The sequence below is a fragment of the Mustelus asterias genome, unplaced genomic scaffold (genome assembly GCF_964213995.1).
Source record: "Mustelus asterias unplaced genomic scaffold, sMusAst1.hap1.1 HAP1_SCAFFOLD_402, whole genome shotgun sequence".
In the NCBI taxonomy this organism is placed as follows: domain Eukaryota; kingdom Metazoa; phylum Chordata; class Chondrichthyes; order Carcharhiniformes; family Triakidae; genus Mustelus; species Mustelus asterias.
The window spans coordinates 345,283-362,538 of NW_027590357.1; the positions used below are offsets into that span (position 1 = coordinate 345,283).

A 17,256-nucleotide genomic window follows, 5' to 3' on the forward strand; every position below is an offset into this window, starting at 1 on the left:
GGCAGACTGGTGCAGAAAGTGAAGTCACATGGGATCAGAGGTGAGCTAGCAAGGTGGATACAAAACTGGCTCAGTCAAAGAAGACAGAGGGTAGCAGTGGAAGGGTGTGTTTCTGAATGGAGGGCTGTGACAAGTGGTGTTCCTCAGGGATCAGTGCTGGGACCTTTGCTGTTTGTAATATATATAAGTGATTTGGAGGAAAATGTAACTGGATTGATTAGTAAGTTTGCGGACGACACAAAGGTTGGTGGATTTGCGGATAGCGATGAGGACCATCAGAGGATACAGCAGGATATAGATCAGTTGGAGACTTGGGCGGAGAAATGGCAGATGAAGTTTAATCCGGACAAATGTGAGGTAATGCGTTTTGGAAGGTCTAATACAGATAGGAAATATACAGTAAATGGCAGAACCCTTAAGAGTATTGATAGGCAGAGGGATCTGGGTGTACAGGTACACAGGTCACTGAAAGTGGCAATGCAGGTGGAGAAGGTAGTCAAGAAGGCATATGGCATGCTTGCCTTCATCGGCCGGGGTATTGAGTTTAAAAATTGGCAAGTCATGTTGCAGCTTTATAGAACCTTAGTTGGGCCGCACTTGGAATATAGTGTTCAATTCTGGTCACCACACTACCAGAAGGATGTGGAGGCTTTGGAGAGGGTATAGAAAAGATTTACCAGTATGTTGCCTGGTATGGAGGGCATTAGCTATTAGGAGAGGTTGGAGAAACTTGGTTTGTTCTCACTGGAGCGACGGAGGTTGAGGGGAGACCTGATAGAAGTCTACAAGATTATGAGAGGCATGGACAGAGTGGATAGTCAGAAGCTTTTTCCCAGGGTGGAAGAGTCAATTACTAGGGGGCATAGGTTTAAGGTGAGAGGGGCAAGGTTTAAAGGAGATGTATGAGGCAAATTTGTTACGCAGAGAGTAGTGGGTGCCTGGAACACGTTGCCAGGTGTATAGTGGAAGCGGATACGGTAGTGACTTTTAAGGGCCATCTTGACAAGTCCCTGAATAGGATGGGAATAGACAGATATGGTCCCCGGAAGGGTAGGGGTTTTAGTTAAGTCAGGCAGCATGGTCAGTGCAGGCTTGGAGGGCCGAAGGGCCTGTTCCTGTGCTGTAATTTTCTTTGTTCTTTGATGTTTAACACAAATCTAGAATACCTAAGTGCAGAAGGAGGCCATTTGGCCCATTGAGCATACATTGATAACAATCCCACCCAGGCCCTATCCCCGTAACTCCATGTATTTGCCCTGCTAATCCCCCTGACAATGAGGAGCCACTTAGCATGGCCAATCAACCTGACCCACAAACCTTTGGACTGCCGGAGGAAATCCACGCAGTCATCCGGTATTCCAGGGCCGGAATTGAACTCGGGTCCCTAGCGCCGTGAAGCAGCAGTGCCAACAACTGTTACCGTGCCGCCCTGAGATGGAGTTTATTAACATCAGTAGAAACAGAGTCCAATGGATATGATTCATTTCTGGCTGTAATTGATGGCAAAATCCACTCACTTGTGAACTCGCTGGTGTGTCAGCAGATTGGATGAATGAGCGAATCCCTTCCCACACACAGAGCAGGTGTACGGCCTCTCCCCAGTGTGAACACGCTGGTGTATCAGCAAGTTGAATGAATGAGAGAATCCCTTTCCACATTCTGAGCAGGTGAACGGCCTCTCCCCAGTGTGAGTGTGCTGGTGTACAGTGAGGTGAGATAATTCTCTGAATGCAGTCCCACAATCAGAGCACCTGAAAGGTCTCTCCCCAGTGTGAACGCGTCGATGGGACACCAGATTGCTGGAAATTTTAAAGCCCTTCCCGCAGTCTGGACATTTAAAAGGTCTCTTCTCGGTGTGAACTCATTGATGGCGTACCAGTTCCCCTGAACTTTTAAAGCATTTCCCACATTCTGCGCATTTAAAAGGTCTCTCCTCAGTGTGCGTGCGCTGATGTGATGTGAGGGCAGGCGATGTCTTGAATCCAGTCCCACAGTGAGAGCACCTGAACGGGGTCTCATCAGTGTGAATACGTTGATGGCACAGCAGCTTTGCGGAACTTTTATAGCACTTCCCACATTCTGGGCATTTAAATGGTCTCTCAGTCGTGTGAACTTGCTGGTGTGTCAGCAAGTTGGTGGACTGACTGAATCCCTTCCCACATTTGGAGCAGATGTAAGGTTTCTCATGAGTGTGAACATGCTGGTGTCTCTGCAAGCTCGATGAGTGAGTGAATCTCTTCCCACATTGAGAACAGGAGAATGGCCTCTCCCCGGTGTGAGTGCGCTGGTGTACAGACAGGTTACTTGATTGCCTGAATGTAGTTCCACACTGAGAGCATCTGAAAGGTCTCTCATCAGTGTGAATGCGCTGGTGTTTAGTTAGGGCATAGGATGTCTTGAACCCACCCACTCCCCCCCCCCGAGCTTTGCCCCCCCCGGGCTTTGCCCCCCCGGGCTTTGCCCCCCCCCCCCGGGCTTTGCCCCCCCCCCCAAGTTGTCCCCCCCCGAGTTGCCCCCCCCCCAAGTTGTCCCCCCCCCGAGTTGCCCCCCCCCCCGAGTTGTCCCCCCCCCGAGTTGTCCCCCCCCCCCCCCCCGAGTTGTCCCCATGTCTGTGACATGGTGAAAGGAGAAAAGTTTAAAGAGAATATTAGCGGGGGCTTCTTCACGCAGAGAGTGGTGGGAGTGTGGAATGAGCTGCCGGATAAAGTGGTAAATGCGGGGTCACTTTTAATATTTAAGAAAAACTTGGACGGGTTCATGGATGAGAGGGGTGTGGAGGGATATGGTCCAAGTGCAGGTCAGTGGGACTAGGCATCAAATGGTTCGGCACAGACAAGAAGGGCCAAAAGGCCTGTTTCTGAGCTGTAATTTTCTATGGTTCTAGGAAACCCACACAGACATGGGGAGAACGTGCAGACTCCACAAAGACAGTGACAAAAGCTGTGGATCGAACCCGAGTCCCTGACACTATGAGCCAGCACTGTTAACCACTGTGCCACAGGGCCACCCAGTTAGACTGAACAATGTTCATTCTGCGAGTCAGGTTTTGCTTCTGACAATAATAACCATCCTATCTTGACTGGGCTTTACTTCTGGATAAATATGAAATTCATCAACTTTTAAAAATATATATATTTTTCTGGATTTTTTCTTTTCCAAAGACTACAGAGCTTTTACATTATTTCTGCTGAGAACCATTATCACTCTCCATCCATTTCAGGAAACCTCATCTGGTAAAGATCTGTTCCCACAGGATTTTAGCTGTAGTGTCTGCATCATTTTTACAAACAGGGAAAGCGTCAACCCACCAGCTAAATATACCTGTAATTAGCAGGATATACCAGTCTCCTCCTTTTAGTGTGGAGAGTGAGCCGGTATAATCAAGCTGCAGTGTTTCCCAGGGAAGATCAATAATATGGGATGTGTTCATTAGGACAATGCATTTTGCAGGATCTGATTAGTTTAGATACAGATGAGGCACAGCTTCAGGTGCTGATGGACATTCTGATGCATCCTCAGCTGCTGATAGTGTGTCATCTTGTATAATATTGAGGAGTCAATAAACAAGAAATATGCCTTGCTTTGATCTTATACTACCTTTCTAAGGTGTGACTAAAGTCAAATTCAAACCATGCTTGTGATTTTAAAAAAACTCTATGTCAGATGAGTGAGTCCTTACTTGCTGAGTGATGAGGGGAAGTTTTTTCTATGGTGCCCACCCTCTTTGCCCACAGTCACATTTGGGTCAGCGTCCTGATAATTTTTTAAAAGACATTTACCTGGAGTCTGTCGTACCAGTCCCAATGATTGTGTTTTGAGTGGATCCCATGGAATCTCCTCTAGAGCAGCTTTCCTGGTGATTCAGTTTGCTTGGTTATTACCATCACTCCCTTCACTAACTCCTGCTGCTGATCTACCTTCACCTCACAAATAGCAATTTGTCCTGGACACTTACCAGCAACATCCCCAATCTTTCAGTTTGGAGTGGTGAGGAGTGGTTTCCTTTCTGCTGTGGAGAAGCCGTGTTTTCTCCCCCAAAGGGGTAGGTTTTCTGTGAGGGAATTACAACCAAAGGAGCTTTCAGAATATTTGGTGATTGTATCAGTAACAGTTTGAAGGCTGTGATCACAATAAATTCAGATTTCTGGGCTAACTGTTGTGGTTGTGGTGGATATTTAGTGAGGATATGACAACTGTTGTGGAGAATCAAAGACACAGCTCCAGTCTGATACGGACCTTGTTCATAAAACCAGATCACATAAACCCCAGTGCAATCTAACAGTGATTTGTATTTAACAGGTCCATTGGACATGATCTCTTTGCCTGACTAATATGTGGGATTCTTTCATACTGAAACATCCCAGCCAAGTAATAATTCTGAAGATTCAGGACATGAATTCTTTATCTTTGTAATTCCATCAATCAATCACTCTTAACACACTGGAATACTCCCTTGTCCCTTTAGGATAATATCACTACAGTATATGGGGGGCTGCAGAAATATATAATTAATCTCTGGCAGGCACTTTGTGTGCTTAATGGGCACTTTATATCTGCTCAATGAATTGGATAATCAATCTTTCCACAGGGGCAATTGTGTCTGAGAACTATCCGACTGGAAAACTTTTTCCATTAAGGTCTCAGATTACTGCAGCAGATATACATTGTTCTGACTCTGCCAGCGGGGCTGTGGAATTAATTGGATAGATCTTCCAGAGAGCCAACACAGACATAATGGGCCAAATGGTTTCTATTTATGTTGTATCATTATATAGAAGAGTGAATATTCAGTATCAGGGACAGAGAGAGGAACCAGTGACTGTGCGATTGAACCCAGCCAGAATCAGCACCATCAACAGAGGAGTTTGGATACAGGAGTTGGGACGTCTTGTTGAAGTTGTACAAGACATTGGTAAGGCCACACTTAGAACATAGAACATAGAACATTACAGCGCAGAACAGGCCCTTCGGCCCACGATGTTGCACCGACCAGTTACAAACAAAAAAAAAGTGACCCTCCAACCTAAACCAATTTCTTATCGTCCATGAATCTATCTACGGCTCTCTTAAACGCCCCCAAACTAGGCGCATTTACAACTGATGCTGGTAGGGCATTCCAATCCCTCACCACTCTCTGGGTAAAGAACCTACCCCTGACATCGGTCCTGTAACTACCCCCCCTCAATTTAAAGCCATAAAACTTGGAATACTGTGTGCAATTCTAGTCACCCTATTATAGAAAGGATATTATTAAACTAGAAAAAGTGCAGAAAAGATTTACTAGGATGCTACCGGGACTTGATGGATTGAGTTATAAGGAGAGGCTGGATAGACTGGGACTTTTTTCTCTGGAGTGTAGGAGGCTGAGGGGTGATCTTATAGAGGTCTATAAAATAATCAAGGGCACAGATCAGCTCGATAATCAATATCTTTTCCCAAAGGTAGGGGAGTCTAAAACTAGAGAGCATAGGTTTAAGGTGAGAGGGGAGAGATACAAAAGTGTCCAGAGGGGCAATGTTTTCACACACAGGGTGATGAGTGTCTGGAACAAGCTGCCAGAGGTAGTCGTAGAGGTGGGTACAATTTTGTCTTTTAAAAAGCATTTAGTTACATGGGTACAATGGGTATAGAGGGATCTGGGCCAAATGCGGGCAATTGGGATTAGTTTAGGGGTTTAAAAAAATGGCGGCATGGATAAGTTGGGCCGAAGGGCCTGTTTCCATGCTGTAAACCTCTATGACTCTATGAGTGAGAGGGGAAACGGTGTAAAAACTTTGATACCTCTGTGTGATCCACAGCAGATCTTCCAGAAATAGAGCACAGCAAATCACCAATTCACAATATTTTGTTATCTCAAATGTTAACAATTTTATTTTGTATTAACTGTTTGAGAATTCAATGGTGCAGTTATCACCCAGCATTCGCTGCGGGTGTGAAAGTGCCCTATTTACGCCACAGGCGCCCAATGCGCAGGCGCAGTGTCACTTTACTCGGAGCCCTGCGAGTGCGGGAGACGGTTTTTCCAGCGGTGAGAGTCGATGGGGCGGAGGGCGGTGCAGAGCCGGGGTGGGGAGGGAGCGGAGGCTTCACAAACACCCGCTGTAGGCCGCAAGGTCGGAATCAGACCCGACGGGTCTCGGGTTTGCAGCTGCGGAGATTTTATCCGGGATCAGGCCCTGTGCCGTGGTCGCCATCTTTGTTCCGCGGGGAGCAGGGCGCATGCGCAGGCAGTGGGCGGAGCTAAACCAGACAATGTTGGAAAAGCTCAACGGGTCTGACAGCTTCTGTGGGGACAGAATCAGAATGGAGCCAATGTTTCCAGTCTGGATGACCCTTTGTCAGAGCTAAGGGTAAAGAGAATCAGAAAAGATTTATACTATGGGGTGGAATGGGACAAAGGGAATGTAATTAGGATAAAGATGGCACGGCTTCACCTGAAAGGGGTGTTTAGGATCTTGGATGGTGAGCAGAGAGGAGGTAAAGGGGCAGGTGTTGCACCTTCTGGCAGGACCCAGACCATCCTGTCATTTGCCACTTCGTGATGTGGAGATGCCGGCGTTGGACTGGGGTAAACACAGTAAGAAATTTAACAACACCAGGTTAAAGTCCAACAGGTTTATTTGGTAGCAAAAGCCACACAAGCTTTCGGAGCTGGGGCTTGCAGCTCCGAAAGCTTGTGTGGCTTTTGCTACCAAATAAACCTGTTGGACTTTAACCTGGTGTTGTTAAATTTCTTACTGTATTTGCCACTTCAACAGACCACACTACGCTCTAGTCCACATGTCCATCCTTGCAATGTTCTGGTGAACCCCAACGCAAACTGGAGGAACGATTGGGCACTTTAAAGCCTTCTGGATTGAACATTGAGTTCAACAACTTCAGAGCATGAACACTCCCCTCCACCATCACCCCATTTCCATTTATTTTATTTAATCCTGTTTCTTCTTTTCATCTCATTCATCCATTTTTATCATCCTTCTTTCTCTCTTTCATTTTTCCACTTTTCCAATCCCACTCTCCTTGCCTCCCCCACCCCCACCCCACCGTTCAAGCCAACTGCCTGAACCATCTGTATCTCTATTCTGCCATTCACACATTATGATCCCTTAATGGACACTTTTAGCACTTCTCTCTGTCATCTTTATCCTAATTTACATTCTTTTTGTCGTTTTACAGCTCCCCCTCCCCCACCCTCATTTTTTTTTTGATTTTCTTTGTCCTTAGCTCTGACGAAAGGACATCCAGACTCAAAACGTTGGCTCTATTCTCTCCACAAATGCTGTCAGACCTGCTGAGATTTTCCAGCATTTTCTCTTTTTGTTTCAGATTCTGGCATCTGCAATGGGTGGAGCTCCAGGGTCCTGGTGACCAGGAGAGAAGATGTTTGATTCGTTGACTAACAGGGCTGGGTTACTGTACACCCTCTTCAGAGGGGGTGGTTATGCAGGGTGAATGTGTGGCCATCCGAATAACAGAAGAAAAGGATAATCAGAATTAGGAGCAGGAGCAGGCCATTGACACATTCAGTACACATTCAGTACACATTCAGTACACATTCAGTACACATTGACACATTCAGTACACATTCAGTACACATTCAGTACACATTGACACATTCAGCTCGACCATTCAGTAAACTCATGTCTCATCTGATCATTGTATTTTCCTCCAGCCCCAACCTCCCTAACCCATGACTGGGAGTGAAAATGGTGTCGAAAGCAGTCTTGAATATACTCAATGAACCAGCCTTGACTGCTCACTGGGGGAGAGAATTCCACAGGCTATTGGTCCTCAGAGAAGAAATTTCTCCTCATCTCTGTCTTAGAGCCTTATTTTTAAATTGCCTGCAGTTCTAGATTTCCCGTTTTGGAGAAACATTCTTTCAGGACTTATCTTGTCAAGCACCAACATAATCTTACATGCTTCAGTAAGCTCATCTCTCATTTATCTAAAAGTTAATGAGTACAGATGCACCCTGCCCAAACTTTCTTCATAAAACAAACACATTTATGCCTGGAATCAGCTTAGTGAATCCTGTCTGAACTGCTCCCAATGTAAGCATATTGATCTTAAATAATCGTACACAAGGAAATAGGAGAGAATGTTACAAATTTCTATCTTGGACTGACTGATGGATTTTGGAAACTCCTTTAGCAGGGAGTTGCAAGGGGAGGATTTACACAGCAATCTCAAACAAGGAAAATGTTTATCTCATAATTTCTAACCACAGTTGACACATGACTCTTGTAACCTCCTTTTACAGGGAGTTAGAAGATTTGATGACTGCAATTTTTCCCTGACTCCAGTACTTCTGATATCTTTCCAGCTGCAGGCTCCAGGAGGAGGTTTTAAATTTGAAAAGAGTGAAATTGTTCCAGAGGTGAGTATTATTGAACATTCACCTACAATTCAGAGTTTTTAGTGCTGTGCTCTGTTATCTGTGAGAGGTTCCTTGGCTCTGGGGCTGCTGTGATTCAGCAGCAAGTTCACACTGGGGAGAGGCCGTTCACCTGCATTGTGTGTGCAAAGGGATTCAGTCATCCAATCATAGAATCGATGGAACGGAGACAGGCCCTTCGGCCCAAACTGGTCCATGCCGATCAAAATGCCCATCCAAGCTGACCCCATTTGGCTGCATTTGGCCCATATCCCTCTAAACGTTTCCTATCCATGTATCTGTCCAAATACCTTTTAAAAGTTGTCAATGTCCCTGCCTCAACCACTTCCTGTGGCAGTCCATTCCACATATGTATCACCCTCTGTGTAAAAAAGATGCTCCTCAGGTTCCCATTAATTCTTCCCCTCTTAACTTAAACCTATGCCCTCTCATTCTTGATTCCCCAACCCTGGGAAAAAGACTGAGTATGTTCACCCTATCCATGCCTCTCATGATCTTATACACCTCGATAAGATCACCCCTCAGTGTCCTACGCTCCAAAGAAAAAAGTCTAGTGTATCCAATCTTTCTCTATAACTCAGTCCCTTGAGTCCTGGCAACATCCTTGTAAATCTCTTCTGCACTCCTTCCACTTTAATAACATCTTTCCTATAGCAAGGCAACCAAAACTGAACACAATATTCCAGCTGCGGCCTCACCAACTTCCTGTACAACTGCAACATAACTTCCTAACTTCTATACCCAATGCCCTGACTGATGAAGGCCAGCATGCCAAAAACCTTTTTCACTACCCTACCTACCTGTGACTCTACTTTTAGAGAACCGTGACTTGAACTCCAAGTTCCCTCTGTTCCTCGATACTCCCTCAGGTCCAGCCATTCACCGTGAAAGTCCAACCCTGATTTGACTTTCCAAAATGCAACACCTCACACTTATCTGTATTGAACTCCATTTGCCATTTCTCGGCCCACTTCCCCAGCTGATCAAGATCCTGCTGCAATTTTTGATAACCTTCCTCACTGTCTGCAATACCACCTATTTTAGTGTCATCTGCTGACACATCAGTGAATTCACACTGGGGAGAGGCCATTTACCTGTTATGTCTGTAGGAAGGGATTAACTCAGTCATCCCACCTGCTCAGACACCAGCGAGTTCACAAGTGGTTACAGGGGTTGGATTCTGCTGTTATTGCTGCTGTTAATTACATCCAGGATTGAACCATGTTCATTCATCTGAGTCATCAGTGCAGACTTGATGGGCTGAAGAGCCTCTTTCTGCACTGTAGAGATTATGAGTTCTTAAAATTCTGTATGAATTAAACATAATTTTACGATTTCTGATTTCTGTACATCTGGAGAGAAATTCCACTCCTTTGTGAGCATTTTGATTGATTTGCTGACTTGCAATAATGTTTTAAATTCATTATTCACTTTAAGCCAGTGAGGAAAGAATGTTCCACAGCAACTTGAATTGTCTGTTCTCAGTTTCTGAGCTGTATTGACTGTGATGAGATTTTAAACTCCTTTTACAGGATATTAAAAGGGGAGGATTTGCCAATAGAAATCTCAAAGCTTCACACCAAGCTCTGACAGAGTCACTCATTAGGACGGGGAAACCATTGCCTGTTTCACCATCAGAGTGTCAGGAAATGCACCGAGACGCAGACACCCACACCATGGGAAAACCGTGGAAATGTGGGGATTGTGGAAAGGGATTCAGATTCCCGTCTGTGCTGGAAACACATCAACGCAGTCACACTGGGGAGAGACCGTTCACCTGCTCCGTGTGTGGGAAAGGATTCAGTGATTTATCTACTCTGCTGAAACACCAGCGAGTTCACACTGGGGAGAGACTGTTCACCTGTTCCAATTGTGGGAAGGGCTTCACTCAGTCATCCCATCTGCTGACACACCAGCGAGTTCACACTGGAGAGAAGCCGTTCACCTGCTCCGTGTGTGGGAAAGGATTCGGAGATTCCTCCAGTCTGCTGAGACACCAGAGAGTTCACACTGGGGAGAAACCATTCACCTGCTCCAATTGTGGGAAGGGATTCACTCAGTCATCCCATCTGCTGAGACACCATCGAGTTCACACTGGGGAAAGACCATTCACCTGCTCAGAGTGTGAGAAGGGATTCCGTGATTTATCAACCCTGCGGAGACACCAACGAGTTCACACTGGAGAGAGACCATTTACCTGCTCTGACTGTGGGGAGGGATTCACTCGGCCATCCACGCTGCTGACACACCAGCAAGTTCACGAGTGATGACAGGGGTTGGATTCTGCTGTTATTGCTGCTGTTAATCACATCCAGGACTGAACCATGTTCATTCTAACAGTTGGTGAAGTGGGAGGGTCGGAGTGTTTCTTGCTGTTGGACTGACCGGTCTCTCAATTTTCATTCCAGTGGCTGGTTCCCTTTGAGCGAGGGCACATTTCCACTGAAATGATCCACAAAAGCAGGTGTCAGATGAGACTGAGATGAGGAAAAAATTCTTCAAAGGGTAGTGAACTTGTGGAATTGTCTACCACAGAAGGCTGTGGAATCCCAGTCACTGAATATGTTCAAGGAAGAGATAGATTTTTTTTAGATTTTAATGGCTTCAGGTGGTATGGGGAGAATATGGCATTGAGATCGAGGATCAGCCATGATCATATTGAATGGTGGAGCAGACTTGAATGGCCTGCTCCTAGTTTCTATCGAGTACATTAATTTTACCCTGGATAGTAAATAGTCTTTTTCCTACCGCTACAGGTATCTTGTCTTTTATCCGTCCTCGTTCTGAGGGTTGGCCGCACTCTGGACAATCTTTCTCCACTGCCTGTCCCATCGAGAGGCCGGTCCACATTCTGATATTATCCACCCGTCTCGGGCCTTCCTTGCACACATTTTCCAGGTGTTTGTCTCACATTACCTCTTTCCAAACACTCCCTCCCTATTCACAACACCTGTCCAAAATAGGTGAGCTTCCGGGATGTGAGAGCCTCAGACAGGTTCCGGTGAACACCAGCTTTCTCCAGCACCCACTCATTCACCCACTTTGCCGTCCGTGACACACGGAATATCCATCTGAGTCCTTTCATTTCAAACACTTTTATTGGAACCTCGTCACTCTTAGAATCTTAGAAGTCCTACAGCACAGAAAGAGGCCATTCGGCCCATCGAGTCTGTACCGACCACAATCCCACCCAGGCCCTACCCCCATATCCCCCCGCTAATCCCTCTAACCTACGCATCCCAGGACACTAAGGGGCAATTTTTAGCATGGCCAATCCACCTAACCCGCACATCTTTGGACTGTGGGAGGAAACCGGAGCACCCGGAGGAAACCCACGCAGACACGAGGAGAATGTGCAAACGCCACACAGACAGTGACCCAAGCCGGGATTCGAACCCAAGTCCCTGGAGCTGTGAAGCAGCAGTGATAATGTAAGGAATAATCATTAAGACAACATATATTGGAAGGAATAATTATTAGGACAAGTAGGAGATAATAATTAACATAGAAGAGATAATCACTACTTAAGAAGTTCTCATATATATCACATATCTTATTAAACATACACATGGATACTCGCATAAATGAACATAGAAGCTGAAAGTAATTTCTTAAATAAACGTGAGAAAGTCAGACAACGGGAAAAAAGACTTGGCATAGATTAGACAATAAACTTCAGATAAGAAGGCAGGATGTAACCACAGTGATATCATAGCACATTCATTAGTGAAAAAACAGAAAGAAGGCAGATAACGTAGGTCTAGTAAATCATGGTGGCTAACGAAAAGTGGCCTTGGGGTCTGCAACAAAAAAACCTTGACTGTAAGATAAGAATGATGAAATATGAAGCGAAATGTGGATAAAAAGGACTGTCAGAGCACTGGTTTTTTGGATTTGCCTGGGAATCCCGGCTTTATTGAAATGTACTAGCTAATAAAGCCTTGCTGCCTGGAAGATCAAGACTCAGACTCTCTATTCTGATTGATGAATTCTTCTTGCCGTCCACGGGGGACCACGGCAAAATTTGGCGCTTGCGAGCAGGGCAGAGTTGAGGTCGTCCGGTGACTCAACCCCGGAGGGATCGAGGGAGACGGTGGTCCGACCGGAACCGAGAAGTCCCCAGCCGGCCTTCTGTCAACAAGGTAAGCAGACTTGCATGCATGTAAATCCTTGTTGTCAGAAAGGGGTTTTCGAGGCCTGGCGCACCCGGTTCTCCACTGGTCCTGGATCTCACCTGCCCAAAAGATAACCTGCATTGGTAAAGTTAAAATTGTGTAAAATATTGAGAGACTGAGTCTGATCGGAAGGGCAAATTTTGCATGTAAAAAGCACGCTTTAGTTTTATGTACTGTATTGTCCACGAATGGGTAAAAAGTGAGACGCTACAAAAACCGAACGCTAATTGATGCAATTAGGTTAGTCGAGCGGTTTGGAGCGGGCTTCCAGGTTACGACTTGCCCAAGGAGAGTAAGTGTAGGCAAGCCTGCCAGTCCAAACCTACCCAGGACCTCGGAGAGAGAGACGTCAGCCGAGAGGAAGGAGAGATCTAGGAGAGATTGGTTTCCTACCTGATATAGTAATTAAGGACCTACGTTGATCGCCGGAAGAAGAGAGGGGATAGGTAGTGAAATAAAGTAAAGGGGCTACAAGGAGAAGCCTGAAAAGGTTGATCTGGAATAGTGGTGTAAGCAGCTGTTGGTAAATGTGGAGTGCAAAGCAGGATCACGACAGTGATGAATCACGTAGGAATATTGCAGTAATAGATTTCTTAAGTAGTGGTGTTAACACACATTTTTTTAGAGAAGATCTAGTAAAAATAGTTGGAGGAGGTTTTAGGGAGTGGTATGAGGGTGAGAGAAATGCCCTGCTAAGAAGAATAACTGAAGTAGTTAATTTGGAGGAAGTGAATAAGGAGTGGCCATATGTAAATTGGGACGAAATAATATACAAAAATTGGACGAGTGAAGCAGTAGAAGAAACACTAACAGAATTAATAGAAGAAATCAGACCAAGTAAGGCTCTGTTGGAAATCAGTGAGCAAGTGGAGGCATATTATCCACTAGCAGAAGAAAAAGGATTATCACCAGGAGAGGGAAGAACAGGGAAGCAAATACTGAGACCACGGTTGGAAATACAGGTGTCAGTCAGGGAAGTGCAGTGGGAAGATAGTCCAAGGACAGAAAAAGGGAAAATAGTATATCGCATAAAAATAACAATAGTGCCAAATACCAACATATCAGAAAATATTAAGCTGCAAGGCAGTGCAAAGAAACAGAACATGCCATATCAAATTAAGACACCGGTGGAAATTCTGGGAGAAAAGTACCCAGCTCTGAAAGGAAACATAGCCCATGTCTCCCAAAAATGGACCAAAAGAACAAGTAAATTAAACACACAGTGGCCAGAGGGAGGCACCTGGTGTACAGAAAGATGTGAGGATCAGAAAGGACTGGTAAAGAACTATAAACTAAGGGATAAATCACAAAAGAGAAATCAGAAAAGAAAAAAAGAATTGGAGATACTAACATTATTTGAAAAGGAAGGAAAAGAGAAAAAGCGCATATGGAAAATGCAAATGCCAGCTCAGATTCAGGAAAAGGAAAAATTGAAAGACCCAAATATAGCCCCGCCCCCTGATAAGGAAAACCAAGATTTTGCTGGGCTGTATCCAGTAATAAAGGGGACAGTGAATTTTGAGGGGGAATATGAAGAAAGGGACATGACCCGCGAACAATGGGCAAAGCAGGAGGTGGAAAGAAAGGTAAAAAGGGAAGAAGAAGGTGCTAAAGTGGAAGGAGAACTGGATAACATACGCCGTATGAGGCAAGAGTTAGAGGAAGAGATGGTTCGGGTAAGGGTGTTAAAATGGGCAAATAGAAAAATGGAGGAAGAACAGAGTAAAAAAGGTGAGGAGGCAGTGGACAGTGAGGCAAGGTGCGAAGAGGAGGAGGGTAAGGAAGAATGGGATGAAAAATGTAAATATAGCAAGGGAAGTGCAGGAGGAAAAGGACAGGGACAGGGAAAAGCACCCTATCAGAACCAGAGGGGACAAAACCAAGGATATAATCAAGGCCCCAGGCAGGGAGGACCACCTGGCCCTCCAGGGGTATGCTGGGGATGTGGGGAAACAGGACACATAAAAAGGAATTGTCCCCAAAACAGCTATAGACAAGGAGGTCAACAACAAATGAGTCAGCAAATGATGCAAGTGCCAACCAGTGACTGCCCAATGAGTCAGGGGCCAGTAAATCACCAGAGTTTCCTATAGGGAGGCCCAGAGAACCCCGAAATGGTAGGCCAGTATGTACAAATAACGGACACAGCAAATCAAGAACCTATAATCAATGTTAGAATAGGGGGGGTTGAGATCCCCATGATGATAGATACAGGAGCTACTTGTACGTGCATACAAGAAAAATATGCAGGACACCTACCATTGTCAGGTCAGTTTGTAAAAACTATGGGGTTCTCGGGGAAAGCAGTATTGACTCAAATGACGATGCCGGTGCCCATCACCGGTGGAAACAAAACCACTCATGTGCCTGTGTTAGTATGCAATAAAACACCACTGAATTTGTTAGGCCGGGATGCAATCTTAGGGTTAGGGTTAAAATTAGAGTGTACAACTCAAGGAACTAATCTGACGGGCATGTACGTAATTAGGGTAAGGGGAGAAGAGTGGGCCAATGTATATTGGCTAGGGGACATAGAAGAACAAATTAAAAAGCAGGTATGGGAAATTTGGGGGACATTTGTAGAGGCACAGATTCCAGACGCCGAATGGCCAAAAACTGAACTACACAGCACAATGATTTTTGATAAAATGCAACAGTCAGAGATACAGGAGAAGTGGAATAAAGAGGCAGGACAAGAACAGGAAATAAATTCAGACAGCATTTTAATCGGACCAGAGGGAGCAGCCCTCACAATTAGAAAGAATGAATGGGTCAGAAAATGGTTCTCAGTGCCTGAGACAGAACCACATGTTACGCTAAAGGTGAATCCTGATTACAGACCAAAGGATTTGGGACTTATGACGTTTAGGGCACAGGAACTGGAATTTATTAAAGCAAACAATGAGAATATTTGGATGTCGACTGACGGACAAATGATGAAAATATCTGTTAATGCAAGGATGACTGGAAGACCAAAAGAGGTAAAAATAGAGTTAAAAGATAAAGAAGTAGAGCAAGAATGGAGAGCAAAGTTAGAAAAAGATTTAGATTCTCTCCCTGAGGAATTGTGGTCAAAGAACGACACAGATGTAGGCAAAGTTAAAACAGCTACCCCAGTCGAAGTAAAATTGAAGCCAGGATGTCAAGGACCTTATAAACCACAATATCCAATCAAGGCAGAAGCAGTAAAAGGCATAAGAGAAACAATCAGAGGATTAGTAGACGCAGGGGTGTTAAGAGAAACCCGAAGTAAATGTAACACACCCTTATTACCAGTTAAAAAGGCAGATGGGGAAAAGTGGAGGTTAGTACACGACCTGAGAGCAGTTAATGAAGTAGTTGAAAATATGCCAGTAGAAGTCCCTAACCCCTACACCTTATTGACTAACATACCGTCTGAAAGCAGATGGTTTACAGTAATAGACTTATGCTCAGCGTTTTTCAGTGTGCCCTTGGCACAAGCGAGTCAGTACTTATTTGCTTTCAAGTACGAGGGAAAACAGTATACATACAATAGAATGCCACAAGGATTCAAACACTCCCCACATGTATTCAACCAAGTGTTGAGAGCAGATTTGGCAGGGATACAACTAGAAGGAACACTGATACAATATGTGGATGACTTGTTGTGTACAGAAACAAAGGAACAGTGTAGGGAAGAAAGTTTAAAACTGCTGGGAAAGCTGGCGAAAGGAGGACATAAAGTGTCAAGAAAGAAATTACAGTTCTGTCAAAGAAAAGTAGAATACCTTGGAAGGGAAATAACTGTTGGACAAAAAAGAATAGCTCACCAGCAGATAGAAGCAGTATTGAAAATCCCAAAACCACAGACAGTGAGACAGATGATGACATTCTTAGGAATGACAGGATTTAGTTCAGAATGGATAGAAAACTATGCAGAAAAAACACAAGCGTTAAGGAAAATAATGAAAGAGGCCGGATGTGAGGAGTTAAAAGCGATCTTGATATGGGACAGAGAGGCCTCAGAAGCATTTGATAACGTGAAACAAGAGATGGTGCAAGCACCAGCACTGATGCTGCCTTCGTATGATAAACCCTTTGACCTTTTTGTTAGCAACAGGGAAACAGGATTCGCAACTGCTGTGTTAATGCAGGACAGCTGTAAAGGAAGAAAGAAACAAGCAATAGCTTATTATAGCACCAAGTTAGATGATGTGGCCCTGGGGTACCCTCCATGTTATCAGGGTTTGGCAGCTGCTTGGTGGGCTTACGAAAAAGCAGCTACCATCACAATGGGATATTTAATAAACATACATGTACACCACAAAGTAGCTGAATTGATTGAGCAAGGAAAATTTGTGCTGACACCTGCTAGGATCCATCATTATCGAATGCTAACCACATTCCCAGATATCACGATAATAAAGTGCAACAGAGTAAATCCAGCTGATTACATGCCATTACCTCATGAAGGAGAAGAACATGAATGCTTAAGAGAAGCAAAAACATTTATGAAACTGAGAGAAGACTTAAGAGCAGAGGGACTAGTGACAGAAGAGAAGAGGACACTGTATGTAGATGGCTCATGTTACAGGGATCACTTGGGAAACCACGCAGGCTATGCCATAGTTGAACAAAGACCAGGAGGACTTGAAGTTATAGAAGCAGAAAAATGTGAACAGCCCTGTTCGGCCCAACTAGCAGAACTTAAGGCACTAACCA

At 44.8% G+C, this 17,256-nt stretch overlaps 1 pseudogene; it reads right to left on the reverse strand.

Annotated features, from left to right (window-relative positions):
• Window positions 1-17,256, reverse strand: part of LOC144486584 (uncharacterized) — a 33,186-nt pseudogene that overhangs the window by 1,804 nt on the left and 14,126 nt on the right.